At 47.6% G+C, this 16,530-nt stretch overlaps 1 long non-coding RNA gene across 2 annotated transcripts; it reads left to right on the forward strand.

Annotated features, from left to right (window-relative positions):
- The first annotated feature begins 234 nt into the window (after positions 1 to 234).
- On the forward strand, positions 235 to 924 carry LOC127475996 (uncharacterized). Of its 2 annotated transcripts, none has more exons than XR_007906453.1 (3): positions 235 to 301; positions 720 to 783; positions 860 to 924. It is a non-coding gene; the product is annotated as an uncharacterized LOC127475996 (long non-coding RNA). The 2 variants fall into 2 exon arrangements; XR_007906452.1 differs by lacking the exon at positions 235 to 301 and adding an exon at positions 537 to 603.
- The last annotated feature ends 15,606 nt before the right edge of the window (positions 925 to 16,530 follow it).

Consider the following 16,530-nt stretch of genomic DNA (forward strand, 5'->3'; position numbering starts at 1 on the left):
ATCCGAGGCTGGGCCATTCCTGGGATAAAGGTGGATGGGGCCTGGAGGAAAAGCTGCTTCCCAAATGGGGTGAAACGATCCAGCTGGAGGGGGGATGAGTCGGGATGAGTTGGGATGAGTTGGGGTGGGTGGGGTGAGGTGGGAAGGGATGTTCTTCCCGTGGGAGATAAGGCAGGGAGAGGAACCTGTGCCAGGTGTTGGGAACAGCAGGAGGGAGGGATGTTTGCAGGGAGAGAGGGATGTTTGCAGGGAGAGAGGGATGTTTGCAGGGAGAGAGGGATGTTTGCAGGGAAGGAGGGATGTTTGGAGGGAGAGAGGGATATTTGCAGGGAGAGAGAGAGGGATGTTTGCAGGGAGAGAGGGATGTTTGCAGGGAGAGGGATGTTTGCAGGGAAGGAGGGATGTTTGGAGGGAGAGAGGGATATTTGCAGGGAAGGAGGGATGTTTGTAGGGAAGGGGAGAGGGATGTTTGCAGGGAGAGAGGGATGTTTGCAGGGACACAGGAATATTTGGAGGGAGGGATGTTTGCAGGGAGAGAGGGATGTTTGCAGGGAGAGAGGGATGTTTGCAGGGAGGGAGGGATGTTTGCAGGGAGGGAGGGATGTTTGCAGGGAGAGAGGGATGTTTGGAGGGAGAGATGTTTGCAGGGAGAGAGGGATGCTTGCATGGATGGAAGAAGGGATGTTTGCAGGGAGGGAGGGATGTTTGCAGGGAGGGAGGGATGTTTGCAGGGAGAGAGGGATGTTTGCAGGGAAGGAGGGATGTTTGCAGGGAAGGAGGGATGTTTGCAGGGAAGGAGGGATGTTTGCAGGGAAGGAGGGATGTTTGTAGAGAGAGAGGGATGTTTGCAGGGAGAGAGGGATGTTTGTAGGGAGGGAGGGATGTTTGTAGGGAGGGAGGGATGTTTGCAGGGAAGGAGAGAGGGATGTTTGCAGGGAAGGAGGGATGTTTCCAGGGAGAGAGGGATGTTTGCAGGGAGAGAGGGAGGGATGTTTGCAGGGAGGGAGGAATGTCTGCAGGGAAGGAGGGATGTTTGCAGGGAGGAAGGACCATCAGTATCCTTAAAAACAGCAGGAGAGTATTGAGGGTGGAAGGCTGGAAAAACAACCAGGAGACTCCTGAGGGAGTGAAAATAATTCCAGAGGCACCTCTGCTGAGCTCCTGGATATTCTGGGAGGGGAAGTCCCTGCTGGTGGCCCCAAGCCTGGGAGTGACCTTTGCTCGGGGTCAGGCCAAGAACTTGGGCACCAGAAACCTGTTGGGAAGTCAGGGATGGACCCAAAGAGGAGATCACCCCAACCTGTTGGGCCACAGGTTCTGCTCTTCACTCCTTCCAGCTGGAAAAGCAGAGTTTTGTCCCCCTTCCCATCAAATCTGGAGGAGAAACATCACCCTGAGAAGGAAGAGGAGAAAATTCTCTCTGGGCTTCACGTGTTTGGTGTGAGAAAGGAGAGAAAATCATCCTGGTGTGCATTTAATTGAAAGGAAAAAGAAGGGGAAATTCTCCCTGGTCTGCACAGAACTGGAATAAGAAAAAAGGAAAAATCCCCCCTGGTCTTTACAGAATTGAAATGAGGAGAGAAAATTCACCGTGGTCTTCATATGATTGAAATCAGAAAGGAGAGAAAATTCATCCTGGTCTTTATATAATTGAAATAAGAAAGGAGGAAAAATTCATCCTGGTCTTCCCAGAATTCAAATAAGAAAGAGAAAACTCACCCTGGTTTTCACATGATTGAAACAAGAAAAGGGAGAAAATTCACCCTGATCTTCAAATAATTGAAATCAGAAAGGAGGGAAAATTCTCCCTGGTCTTCACAGAATTCAAATGGGAAAGAGAAAATTCACCCTGGTTTTCACATGACTGAAGTAAGAAAAGGGAAAAAATTCTCCCTGGTCTTCACAGAACTGGAATAAGAAAAAAAGGGAAAATTCCCCCTGGTCTTTACAGAATTGAAATCAGAAAAGGGAGAAAATTCACCGTGGTCTTCATATGATTGAAATCAAAAAGAAGAGAAAATTCATCCTGGTCTTCATTTAACTGAAATAAAAAAGAAGGGGAAATTCTCCCTGGTCTGCACAGAATTGGAATGAGAAAGGAAAGAAAATTCATCCTGATCTTCACATGATGGAAATAAGAAAAGGGAGAAAATTCCCTCTGGTCTTCATATGATTGAAATCAGGAAGGAGAGAAAACCCCCCCTGGTCTTTATATAATTCAAATAAGAAAGGAGGAAAAATTCACCCTGGTCTTTACAGAATTCAAATAAGAAAGGGAAAATTCACCCTGGTTTTCACATGATTGAAATAAGAAAAGGGAGAAAATTCCCTCTGGTCTTCATAAAATTGGGATAAGAAAGGAGGGAAAATTCTCCCTGGTCTTCACAGAACTGGAATAAGAAAAAAAGGGAAAATTCCCCCTGGTCTTTGCAGAATTGAAATCAGGAAGGAAAGAAAATTTATCTTGATCTTCATTTAACTGAAACAAAAAAGAAGGGAAAATTCACCCTGGTCTTCCCAGAATTCAAATAAGAAAGAGAAAATTCACCCTGGTTTTCACATGATTGAAATAAGAAAAGGGAGAAAATTCTCCCTGATCTTCATTTAACTGATATAAAAAAGAAGGGAAAATTGTCCCTGGTCTGCACAGAATTGGAATAAGAAAAAAGGGAAAATCCCTCCTGGTCTTTACAGAATTGAAATCAGAAAGGAGAGGAAATTCTCCCTGGTCTTCATTTAACTGAAAGTAAAAAAGAAGGGAAAATTCTCCCTGGTCTGCACATGATTGAAATAAGAAAAGGGGAGAAAATTCCCCCCCTGGTCTTTATATAATTGAAATAAGAAAGGAGGAAAAATTCATCCTGATCTTCACAGAATTCAAATAAGAAAGAGGAAATTCACCCTGGTTTTCACATGACTGAAGTAAGAAAAGGGAGAAAATTCACCCTGATCTTCACAGAATTGAGATAAGAAAGAAGGGAAAATTCTCCCTGGTCTTCACAGAACTGAAAGTAAAAAAGAAGGGGAAATTCTCCCTGGTCTGCACATGATTGAAATAAGAAAGGGGAGAACATCCCCCCGGTCTTTATATAATTGAAATAAGAAAGGAGGAAAAATCCCCCCCGGTCTTCACAGAATTCAGACAAGAAAAGGGAGAAAATTCCCTCAGGTTTTGCTATAAATGAAGTGAGAAAGAAGAGGGAATTCCCTCTGGTCTCCCCCCCATGGAAAGGTGCCTTTTCCCAGGTGGATGGGGACTCTCCACCCGCATTCCAGCCCCTCCTGGAATCACTCGCTGCTGCTCCGCTCCCTCATCCCTTTCCCGAGCTCAATCCCGGAACTCTCCAAACAATATCCATGGTGGAATCCCAAAAGTGAGGGGATTGTGCCCTCAGCCGGCTGAAGGAGCAGTTTTCCCGCTGCAGGGAGGGAGTCTCCCGGTCCACAGGGATGTTTTCACACTCAGCCCTTGAGTGCCCTGGGAAACATTCCCAAGTTTCTTTGCCTGCCTTCATCCCGGGATTTCACACCCCATCCTCCATCCTTGGGTTGGGTTAAAAAGCTTCAGGGAGGCAACTGAGGAGAAATAAATCAGGGAATGAGGTCGGAGTGGGGAGCACGGGGGGACTGCACGGGGTGAAACCCCAACAGGACGTGCCAGGGGGGTCGTGCCCGGCGAAGGAGGGCACTGCTGGAATCCCTGGAAGTGCCCAAGGCCAGTCTGGGATAGGGGAGGGTGTCCCTGCTCGTGGCAGGGGTGGAGTGGGATGTTCTTTAAGGCCCCTTTCCTGCTTCCAGTGGGTTATTCCAGAAGGTGGAATTCCAGTTTGGGGGCTTCGACTTCGTCGTGATTTAATCCCAAGAATTAATCCCAAGGTTTGGGAGCTCCCTGGAGAACCAGGTGTCTGGTGGAGCTGGTTGTCCAGGCTCCTGGGAAGGTCGGGGGGATGTTTGGGATGGGATTCCTCCTGCCCTAAAATAGATTGGAAATCAGCTGCTCGTCCCTCCCTCAGCAGATGCCAAATCCTTCCAAGGACTGGAAGTGTCCAAGGCTGGGTTGGAGCAACCTGGGCTGGTGGAAGGTGTCCCTGCCCAGGGCAGGGGATGGAATCAATGGGATTTAAGGTCCCTTCCTACCCAAACCATTCCATGATTCTGGAGCCCCTCTGCTCTGGAGCCAGGCTGGGAGAGCTGGGGGGGTTCCCCTGGAGAAGAGAAGGCTCCAGGGAGAGCTGAGAGCCCCTGGCAGGGCCTGAAGGGGCTCCAGGAGAGCTGGAGAGGGACTGGGGACAAGGCAGGGAGGGACAGCACACAGGGAATGGCTTCCTGTTGGAAAACTTAATATTTAAATGGGATATTGGGCAGGAATTGCTGGCTGGGAGGGTGGGCAGGCCCTGGCCCAGGCTGAAGCCATTCCCTGTGTTCTGTCCCTCCATCCCTTGTCCCAAGTCTCTCTTCATCTTTCCTGTTGCTCCTTCAGGTCCTGGAAGGCCACACTCAGGTCATCCCAAAGCTTTTCTTTTCCAGGCTGGACAATCCCAACTCATCCAGGACTTCATTGTCAGGGCATGACACGACTCCCAAAATCCCAAGCAATGCCAGAGGGTTCTGTTCCAGGCCTGGAGATCCTGGTCTCTGTGGCATTGATAGAACCCAAACCCCCAGTGTTGAAAAGTAATCCTGTGAATGATGTTAATTCCTTAATAGAATTTAATGAACTAATCCTCAAAATTATATTAAGGAATTCATCTGATTAATTAACAAATCCTGGAAATGATATTACTGCAAACCCACTAATTGTTTTTCTAATGTGCTTTAAAAGACTTTGAGGTGAAGGAGGGGAGATTTGGGTGGGATATTGGGAAGGAATTCCTGGGTGGGAGGGATATTATGTATATTTTTAATATATATATATATTATATTATTTATATTATATATTATAATATATGATATTTTATATACATGATATATCATATATAATTATTATTAATAATATGTATTATATATAGGTTATATCTATTATATAATATTATATTATAAACACATAAATATATGTATCTAAATAATATATTATGTTATCTAATATATAATATATTTACTTATATACAATAACATAAATAATACAATAATATATATTAATTACACATTTATATAATATATATTTAGATATTTGTATGTATATAATATGTATATATTACATATAAAAATCCAAAATTGCTTCAAGAATTATATATATTATATAATATATAATATATATTTTATATAATATATAAATTATTTCTATTACATAATATATATTATATATAAATTATATCTATTATATAATATTATATTATAAGCACATATATGTATTTATATGTGATGTTATCTAATATATAATATATTTACTTATATATAATAATATGAATAATAGAATAATATATATTAAATACACACTTATATTCATATAATATATATTTATATATATGTATGTATATAATACGTATATATTATATATAAAAATCCAAAATTACTTCAGCCCCCTCGGCTCTTCCCCAAATCCCTGCAGATGGGAATGTCCAGGGGGGAAGCTGCTCCTTGGAGGAAACGTGGTGTGGAGTCAGAAAGGGCTGGAAAAACCACGGGACAAAGTTGTGCCCTGGAAAATTATAAATGTTGGGGGGCAAGAAGAGAAATTCAGTTTTCCCTCAGTTTTTCACCCTTTCGTTCCAATTCTCTACAAGGAGAGGATAATTACCCGGAAAACGGGATATTTGGCAAAGGATTCTTGGGAAATTTGTGAGGGAATAATTTTATCTTCTCTTTACTTGCATCCAGCCTTTCTCTTTTCCACCCCCTCTCATTTTCTTCCTTCATTATCCCGGAATTCCAGAATGGATTGGGTTGGGAGGGACCTCAAAGATGATCCAGTGCCACCCCCTGCCGTGGGCAGGGACATCTCCCACTATCCCAGGTTGCTCCAACCTGGCCTTGGACACTCCCAGGGATCCAGGGGCAGCCACAGCTCCTTCCTAATTAATCTTAATTGGTTTATTATTAAGATTAGCACTTCAGGGATTCCTGCCTGGCCTCCCCAAGGGAGAACTGAGGGCTCAGGAGCAGCAGGTCCAGGCAGGACCCAGGGCTGATATTTGTGCCCCAGATCCACGTGGGACCTGCCTTTCCCTCCCACCAGGTGGGTTTGGAGCTTCCCTGAGCCTGGAAGGAAGAGCAGAGACGTCCCATGTGGAGGGACAGTGACTCTGGTTGTCACAAAACAGCCCAGGTTGGAAAGGAAATCATCAAAAATCATCCAAATCATCCCAAATTCAGTGGGAAGGAAAACACAGGCGGGATGATCCAAACCCCAGTGGTCTCAAACCTCCAGCGGTGGCAAGTCCCCCACACCCCGGGGATGTTGTTCCAGGGATGGATGGTTCCCACCTCAAAAAAAATGGGTTTTATTCTTATAAAACAAACTCAGAGAGAAATAAAACCTTTTCTGAATTTCCGAGATGTTTCTCCCACCCAGTGTCCAAATGAAGCCCTGGAACATCCTCCTCTGGCCTTTCCTGCCAGCTTCCAGGGGGTTATTCCAGAAGGTTTCATTCCAGTTTGGAGCTCCGAGTTCACCGTGATTTAATCCCAAGAATTAATCCCCAGGTTTGGGAGCTCCCTGGAGAACCAGGTGCCTGGTGGAGCTGGTTGCCCAGGCTCCTGGGAAGGTCAGGGGGATGTTTGGGATGGGATTCCTCCTGCCCTGGATGTATTTTGTCCAAACGGAGCCACTTGTTGCTCCCGGTTCTCTCCGTGTGGCTCCCGGTCAAGGGAGAAGCTCCATGCCCTGGAAAATCGGGATGGGCCCTCAGGGCAGGACTGAAGGAGTTCCCAGGGCCATCTCCTGGTTGGAGCCCAGCCTGGCCCTTCCCTCCACTTTGTGCCAATAAATGGCTTTAATTAAAGTGCAGCGGGGCACAAACCGCCTCCCGACGTCGTTTCTCCACCCCCTTCCCTCCCTGGAGAGGCCGCAGGAACGCCGGGAGCGTTCCCGGCAGGAACGCCGGGAGCGTTTGGTGGGAGCAGAGGAGCTCTGGGGTGGGATGGTGGTGTCGGAGTTGGCCCCGGCAGTGGAAGAGCAGCCCCACCCTCCTCCGCCCCGGCGGCGTCTCCTCATCCCATCGCAATTCCAGCGGCTCTTTGTCGCCCTCCTGGATAATTTTGGGACCAATCCGAGAGATTTCACCAGGATTTCGTAAGGCAGGAGAGGTTCCAAAAGGATTTAGGCCTGGAGGCGTCGTTCTGGGATGAGGCTCAGGCTGCAGACACAACTTTCCGTGGACTTTTTTCAAAAAAAAAGCATTAAAAAGGTAAAATTAACCCTCCAGGCAGGGCTGGAGACAGTTGTGCTCCAGAGGAGGGAAGGAGAGGTTTATTTTCCCCTGCAGGCTTAAAAAAGGGTCATTTTTAATAAAATTTCAGAGGACTCTCATAATTAGAGTTCATTAATTCATTTATAAGGATTAACAGAATATAGATATAAAATATATAATTTATATATTATATATATAGTTTTATATAATATATATTATAATATATATTATATATAAAATATAATTATATATAAAATATAATTATATATATAAAATATAATTATATATATAAAATATAATTATATATAATATATTTAGTTTATATATAAATATATAAAATATTAAGTTTTAGAGGACTCTCATAATTAGAGTTCATTAATTCATTTATAAGGATTAACAGAATATAGATATAAAATATATAATATATATATTATATATATAATTATATATAAAATACAATTATATATAAAATATAATTTATATATCATATATATAATTTATATATAAATATATAAAATATAAAGTTTTAGAGGACTCTCATAATTAGAGTTCATTAATTTGTTTATAACAGGAGTTGACGTTATATAAGGATTAACAGAATATATATATATTAAAAATATATAATTTATATATAATATATATAAAATATAATTATATATAATATATAATATTATATATTATGACAATATATAATATTATATATTATCATAATATATATTATATATGATATATAAAATGTAATTATATATAAACTATAATTATACATAAAATATAATTATATCTAAAATATAATTTATATATCATATATATAATTTATATATAAATATATAAAATATAAAGTTTTAGAGGACTCTCATAATTAGAGTTCATTAATTCGTTTATAAGAGGAGTTCATGTTATGTAAGGATTAACAGAATATATATATATAAAAAATATATAATTTATATATAATATATATAATTATATATAATATATTATATTATATATAATATATAAAATATAATTATATATAAAATATATTTTATATAATATATCATTTATATATAATATATCATTTATATATAAATATAAAAATGTAAATATATAAATATATAAAATATAAATATATAAATATTATAAACAATATAAAATCCATTAATATATAATATTAATATAGTAAACATAGAAAATATATTAATAATATATGAACATAATAATATATTAATGTTATATATTATTATAATAATTATATATAATTTATTACATAGCTAACATACATATTATGTAATAATTAATTAATAATGAGGGATCATTAATTAATTCTCCTTCTTGATTGGTGTCCTGAAATTCCAGGTTTGGGGTCTTTTGGGCTCAGCTTCCACGGGGGTTTGGGAGGCATCAGGAGGATCCTGAAATTCCAGGTTTGGGGTCTTCTGGGCTTGGCTTCTGCGGGGGTTTGGGAGGGATCAGGAGGATCCTGAAATTCCAGGTTCTCCCAGGATGTCTTTAACAGCCACCATGGAGAGCTCTGAGCAGAGAGGGGGAGATCCCAAGCCCTGGGATCTTTTGGCAGTGGATATGGGGATGTTTTCCTGAATTCCCAGGGCCAGCCCAGGACTGGAAGCTGTGGAACAAGGGGAAAAGCTGCTCCCAGAGCTGCTGATCCACTGGGATCAAAGAAAAATTGGGAATACGGAAAACTTCCTGCTCCTCTTCTTTAGGTACAGGAGGGGACATCCCAAGTCTTTTGTATCCACAGCCCTTTGGGAGTGGATATGGGGATGTTTTCCTGAATTCCCTTGGCTGTGAACAAGGGGAAAAGCTGCTCCCAGACCTAATGATCCATTGGGATCAAAGAAAAATTGGGAACAAAAGCAACTTGCTGCTCCTCTCTGCTTTAGGAACAGGATGATTTGAGGGAGATCACAAGCCCTGGGTATCCACAGCTCTTCGGGGGTGGGGTGGGATGTTTTCCTGAATTCCCAGGGCCAGCCCAGGACTGGAAGCTGTGGAACAAGGGGAAAAGCTGCTCCCAGACCTAATGATCCACTGGGATCATAGAAAAACTGGGATCAAAGGAAACTTCCTGCTCCTCTCTTTTAGGTACATCGTGGCTGATTTGGGGGAGATTCTGATCCCTGGGTGTCCACAGCCCTTTGGGAGTGGATATGGGAATGTTTTCCTGAATTCCCCTGGCTCTGAACAAAGGGAAAAGCTGCTCCCAGAGTTAACGATCCATTGGGATCAAAGGAAGCTTCTTGCTGCCCTGCTTTAGCTCCAGGAGGGATAGTTTGGGGGAGATCCCAATCCCTGGGTATCCACAGCCCTCTGGGGGTGGGATGGGATGTTTTCCTGAATTCCCTTGGCTCTGAACAAGGGGAAAAGCTGCTCCCAGACCTAATGATCCATTGGGATCAAAGAAAAATTGGGAACAAAAGCAACTTGCTGCTCCTCTCTGCTTTAGGAACAGGATGATTTGAGGGAGATCCCAAGCCCTGGGTATCCACAGCTCTTCGAGGGTGGGATGGGATGTTTTCCTGAATTCCCAGGGCCAGCCCAGGACTGGAAGCTGTGGAAAAAAGGGGAAAAACTGCTCCCAGAGCTACTGATCCACTGGGATCATAGAAAAACTGGGATCAAAGGAAACTTCCTGCTCCTCTCTTTTAGGTACATCGTGGCTGATTTGGGGGAGATTCTGATCCCTGGGTGTCCACAGCCCTTTGGGAGTGGATATGGGAATGTTTTCCTGAATTCCCCTGGCCCTGAACAAAGGGAAAAGCTGCTCCCAGAGTTAATGATCCATTGGGATCAAAGGAAACTTCTTGCTCCTCTCTTCTTTAGGTACAGGATGGTTTGGGGGAGATCCCAAGCCCTGGGGGTGGATATGGGGATGTTTTCCTGAATTCCCCCGGCCGTGAGCAAGAGGAAAAGCTGCTCCCAGCGCTGCTGATCCATCGGGATCTGAGCTGCCTGGAGCCGTCTGGCAGCACCGACTCCCCCCTTCCCGCACCAGCCTCTCCAGAAATACTCCGGGGTGTAAACTCGGAGGAAAACTCCAGGGAAGGCAGCGAGGTGGGTGTGGAAATGCCTCTTTTATCAGTTTTTTTTTGCCTTTTATCAGGGGTTTTTTTGCCTTTTATCAGGATTTTTTTCCCCTGCTGTTCCGTCTCACACCTTTATTTCTGGCGCTGCTGCTGCTGCTGCTGCTGCTTCCTGCACAGAAGGGCCCGGGAGCTCAGCATCCCAAAAAACCGGTGCCAAGGGAGGGGGTGTGATGCCACCTCCTCTTTGATGTCCCTTTCCTCTCCTTTGGAGGGGAAGCAGAGGCGGTTTTCTCCAAGTTCCCCGCCCCGGGAGCCGAGAAATCCGCCGCTAAAACCCCATTTGTTCGATCCCTGAACAAGCCATCAGCCCCAAAATAAACCCCTAATGAGGCCTGACCTCCATCCCCCTTCTCCAGGGGGATTTCCAGCAGCTGGTAGGGAACGAGAACCCCTGGAAAACTCTCCGGAGTGAGCCTGGGAAGCTCAGGATGACGGGGGGAGTCGCTCGGGCTCTGCCGCAGCATCTCCCTTTGTGCGTCCCGTGTGGCACCGGCCCGCAGTTCCCGATATCCCGCCGGGAAGGATTTGCTCCAAGGGCAAATCTGGAGTGTTCCTGAGGTTTAGAGTCCCGCTCTCTGGTTGGGGTTTGTCGGGCTCGGGCCGTGGCAAAGGCAGAGATGTTCAAATGTCCCCGTTTGGGGCTGGGTTTGTGCCCAGGTGCCGCTTTGTGCTTTTCTCCCGAGGGTTTTTGGGGAGGATTCAGGGAATTTGAAGGTCTGGGTTGAAAGGCTGAGGTCACTTGGGTTGTGGGACCTGGGGAAGGGGAGAATGAGGGGAGAGTCATCGGGGTCTGCAGCTGCTTCCCGAGGGGCAGGGACTGAGCTCTGCTCTGGAGGGACCAGGGACAGCACCCAGGGAAGGGCTGGAGCTGTGCCAGGGGAGGTTAAATTGGATTTTAGGGAAAGGTTCTTCCCCCAGAGGCTGGTTGGGCACTGCCCAGGCTCCCCAGGGCAGTGGGCACAGCCCCAAGGCTGCCAGAGCTCCAGGAGGGTTTGGCTGATCCTCTGGGGCACAGGGGGGGATTGTTGGGGTGGGTGATCTCTGTAGGGAGCATCCCTTGGGAACTGTGTCCCACTGGGAAGGGCTGATGAAAGGAGCATTTCCCTTTTTCCTTCTGTTTTCAGAAAGGGTGCTGTGTCCAGGGAAGGAGCTGGGAAGGGGCTGGAGCAGCAGGAGGGGCTGAGGGAGCTGGGGGGGCTCAGCCTGGAGAAAAGGAGGCTCAGGGGGGACCTTCTGGATCCCTAAAATCCCTAAATGGAAGGAGGCTGGAACCAGGGGAGGTCGGGCTCTGCTCCCAGGGAACAAGGGACAGGAGGAGAGGGAACAGCCTCAGGCTGGGCCAGGGGAGGTTTAATTTGGATATTGGGAAAATTCCTTCTTGGAAAGGGCTGTCCAGTCCTGGCACAGCTGCCCAGGGCAGGGGTGGATCCCCATCCCTGGAGGGATTGAAAATCCCTGTGGATGTGGCACTTGGGGACGTGGTCAGGGGTGGCCTTGGCAGTGCTGGGAGAGCTGTTGGACTTAATGACCTTTAGTACCTTTTTCAACCCAAACCATTCTCTGATTTCTCTCTTTTTAACCCCAAAGTGACTGGGAGCAAAGTTCTCCTTCACAATTTACGCCCATTTTTATTTTCAATAAGTTCAGGGAGGAAAGGAAGACCTTTCATTTGGAGCCTGGGGATGGGCCGTGTGTGACCCCACAGCAACCCTTTTGTGGCCCTTGAGAATTTCGGGATATTTCTGCTTTGGGCTACCCTGCAGCAAATCTCTTTTCCAGCCCCTCAGATCTGTTTGTGCTCCGAGAAATCCGGGATTTTAACCCCAAAACCCAGCTCTGCCCGGCCCTGCTCGGCACCAGCAGGATCCTGACAAAAATCCAGGCTGCTCCTGCCTTTCCCTGGGCAGGGAGACAGGGATTGCTCCTCCCTGGCACGAGGCAGGGCCTCCTCCAGCCCCCAAGGTCAGTTGAGCCCCTGCCCTGAGCTGAGCTTTGCCCTGAGACAGGAGCTGCAAACACGAGCCCTCTGCCTGGTTATTCACGTTGCAACTGCACCGGGGTCCAGCCCCTTCTTTTGGGGCCAAAATAAAACTTTCCACAGCCCAGGAGCGTTTGGGGCTTTGTGGATGTTTAAGGAGTGGTTTAATCCCGGCCTTTCAGCTCGCTGGGATGAGCCACAGCAGGCAAGCTGAGTTCTGCTCCTGATGGACATTTCCAGGAGAAATCACTCCAGCTGAGTCACTTGGCCACTTTTGCAGGATGGTTTTAAGGTTATTTGCTGCATTAAGCACCCCAAGGCCTCCCAACTGCTCTGGTTGGGTCTCCTGGAGGGAAAAAGCCCCACGGGAGCTGCTGCTTTAACCTTGAGTGCTTCCCAAAATTCCTTCCCAAGCCTCTTGGCCCCTCGATTCCTTTTCCAAGCCCCTCTGGAAAATGCACAGTGGGACTGTGCTGCAAGAATCCTCTGGCCAGAGGTGCTGCAAGGTGGGATGGATGGATCCCATCCTCATCCCCCACAGCTGCTGGGGTGGGAATAACCACATGGGAAGAGGGGAGTGCTGGGATCCTGCCCTGCCTGGGAGCTGAGCCTGGCCCTGGGAGCTCCTTGGAGCTGGGAATTGCTGCCAGATCCAACAGTTGTGCTGCAGCTCCCGAAAAAAGAGGCAGATTTGAGGGACTTTCAGCTGCCTGAAAATCCCTGCTCGGTAAAATAGGGAAGGAGGGATGTTGGGGGAAGGTTTGAACAGACACCAGGCTGGAAATCAGCTAAAAAACCCCTTTTTTTTTCCAAAAAAAACCCCCCACAACCCTCTTTTTTTATAAAAAAGCCCCACAAAAGCCTCTCAGCCTGAACTTTGCATGGAAACTCTAAAACTCCAAGGAGTCCCCGAGCCCCGATTGCTCCGAACATGGAAAGTCCAGCGTCTCCCAGCAGCTCCCTGGCTGCTGAACGGGATTTATTTGGGATGAGGGGGATGAAAGGGAGTCAAATTCAGCCTCTCTTTGTGTTTGGGGTTGGAACAAGCCCTCGACAGCCCCAGGTGCCCCGTGGGGAGTGTCCTGCTCAGGCTCTGTTTGCAGAGGGTGCCGGTGGGTTCCATCCGTGCCGTTTTCCAGCGATCCCAAGGGATGGTCTGGCTGCTCTGCAAGCCTTTGGAGTGGTGTTGGAGTGTCTGCCAAGCACTAATTAGGGGAATGGATCCTCCAGCCACTGTGCAGAGCCATCAGCCACGGATGGATGGATGGATGGATGGATGGACGGATTATCCGCTGGATGCTCGTTAAGCTGCTGGTTGTATCCAAGCTTCCCTGGAAATGATCCCAACTACGGAGCCTCCTGCCTTCCCCTGCCACCCCTTTGGCATGTCCTCACAGTCCTCCAGGAGCTGGATGCTCCCAGGGCTGGAGTTTTCCCGTAAATGCAGCTTGGATCTCAAACCATGTGGAAATTCCCAGAAGCTGCAGCGGCAGCCGAAGGTTTTCCAGGTTGTCTTTGTGCTGGGTCAGGGAGTTGGGCTCCTGTATTTCTATGGGAGTCAGGAGGGCTGGGGAATAATCCCTTCTGGAGCTTTAGCTCTTCCAGGTTGGCTTCCCTGAGGCACAGGGAGGGAGAGTTGGGAAGTTTAGAGGAGCCACCAACATAAACAACTGATCCCTGGGAACCTTCCCCATCCCTGGAAGTGTCCCAGGCCAGGTGGGATCAGGCTTGGAGCAGCCTGGGCTGCTGGAAAGTGTCCCTGCCCATGGCAGGGGGTGGGGCTGGGTGGGATTTCAGGCCCCTTCCCAGCCAAAGCATTCCATGCTGTTGATCCATGAGCCGGGGGGGTTCAGGCCCTGAACCCCCTGGGATGGGGAAGAACTGACCCTGGGATGGGACCCACCAGGAGCAGCTTCCAGGAGCAAAACCAGGAGCTCCTCAGAGGTGGAAAGAGCTGTCCCTGCATTGATGTGATTTACAGGAGGGGAAAGCACTGAGAGACACCTCTTAAAAACAAAAATATGGGAAAAACCAGGGAGCAAACTGTCCTTTGGAGCTTCCCCTCCCTGGGGGTCACCAACCAAATTCCTGGACTCCCCTTTTCCAGGCCCGGGGACGTGAATCCCCCCCCCGAGTTTTGACAGACACCTTTGATTTAAAGCTCCAACAACCAAAAAGCCTGGAGTGTCTCAAGCTGGAGTTAATCCCCCACGTTGTCAGGAAGCTCCCACTTCATTCCAGGCCTGGATTTGGCTCTGGAATGGGGGATTTCACGCTGGGATCACCGGCTGATTAAAGAGCTGCCTCCATCCAACCCCTCCTCCCCGCTCAGGTACTTGTGGGCTGGGATCAAGTCCCCTCTTAACCTTCTCCTGGAGAAGTTATTAGCTCCAGGTTCTCCTGGCAGCTTTCCCAGACCTCAAACTCCACTCAGAGCTCTTTCCTGAACCGTTTCCAGCTTTCCTGCTTTTCCCTGATGTCCCTTCTGAGCCGTGGCCTCTGGAGCGTGATGGTCTCTGCAACCCCCCAGCAGAGCACTGATTTTAGCACTGATTTTAGCACTGATTTTAGCACTGATTTTAGCACTAAAGCAGCTCAGGACCTCCCAAAATTGAGGTCCTTGTCTCTTCTCTGCTGGGCTCAGAGCAGGGACCCTTTGAAGGCTTTGCCTCGGGGGGTTGAGGGTTTTATTTGCTGCTGGTGGTTATGGGAGAAACTGCCCCAGGGTCTCCTTGTTTTCACTGGATCCGTGGAGAAATTCCAGGCTTGGAGCAGCTCCTGGTTTTCATGAGGCCTCGTCACCCAAAAGCTGGTGATGCTTCCTCCTTGGTGAGGATCCTGGCCTGGGAATGGGGGGCTGCCCCGGGGCATTTTCCCTTTGGGAGATCCCAGAAGTGCCTGAGGGTGACAAAATCGCTCCCAGGAATGGGTTGGGTTGGGAGGGACCTGAAAGATCATCTGATTCCACCCCCTGCCACGGGCAGGGACACCTTCCACTGTCCAACATTGCTCCAACCTGGCCTTGGACACTTCCAGGGATTCAGGGGCAGCCACAGCTTCTCTGCTCAACCCATGCCAGGGCCTCCCCACCCTCACAGCCAGGAATTCCTGCCCAATATCCCACCCAAATCCCCCCTTTTCCAGTGGGAAGCCATTCCCTGTGTGCTGTCCCTCCCTGCCTTGTCCCCAGTCCCTCTCCAGCTCTCCTGGAGCCCCTTCAGGCCCTGCCAGGGGCTCTCAGCTCTCCCTGGAGCCTTCTCTTCTCCAGGGGAACCCCCCCAGCTCTCCCAGCCTGGCTCCAGAGCAGAGGGGCTCCAGCCCTGGCAGCAGCTCCGGGGCCTCCTCTGGACTCTCTGCAGCAGCTCCACGTCCCTGTGCTGTTGTTCCCAGGGCTGGAGCAGCTCTGCAGGGGGGTCTCAGCTGAGACAGGGGCAGAGGGGCAGAATCCCCCCCTGCCCTGTGCCCACACTGGGGGATCAGCCCAACACCCACCAACATTCCAAGTCCTTTTCCTCCAGGAGCTCCCAGTCAGCTCATCCCCAGCCTGTGCCATCCCCCTGCACTGGGGCTGCTCTTCCTTTTCCATTGGGATGACATTCCATGCAGGCAAAACTGCTCTTCCAGGGAAAGCTGAACATCAGCACTGTTGGCTCCCAGCCCTCGTGGTCCCATAAAACACGGGCTGTGTGCACATAAACCCTTATCTGACAGCAATAATTGCTGTTAAACCTAATTAATACGAGATATTTCCGTGGCTTTGACACGACTTGTGGGCCAGAAGTCTGTTAAATATTCTGATTTATGCTCTGCAATGTTCTGTTCTTTGCAGAGGGGCCAGGGAATTCCAGGAGAGAGGGGGAAGACCATTGTTTGGGAATTGCTGTCCAGGGGGCAGTTGAGGGAATTGTAAATTAGAATAATTACGTATTTAAATGTTTTCAAGGTTGCCTGAAGCCACAGCTTCAGAAGGAGGGAGCTGGGTCATAATTCTAGGGAGAGTTAAATCCAGCCAGGGAAAAATGCCGGGTTGGAACTCGGTGGGATTAGTTCAGGTGGAAAGAAGAGATGGGGGAAAAAAGGAAATCAAGAAGTTCAAATGCTTTGTCTATTCCATGGGAAG

Source organism: Manacus candei, unplaced genomic scaffold (genome assembly GCF_025592945.1).
Source record: "Manacus candei isolate 608988 ecotype Guabito, Panama unplaced genomic scaffold, ASM2559294v1 h1tg000048l, whole genome shotgun sequence".
In the NCBI taxonomy this organism is placed as follows: domain Eukaryota; kingdom Metazoa; phylum Chordata; class Aves; order Passeriformes; family Pipridae; genus Manacus; species Manacus candei.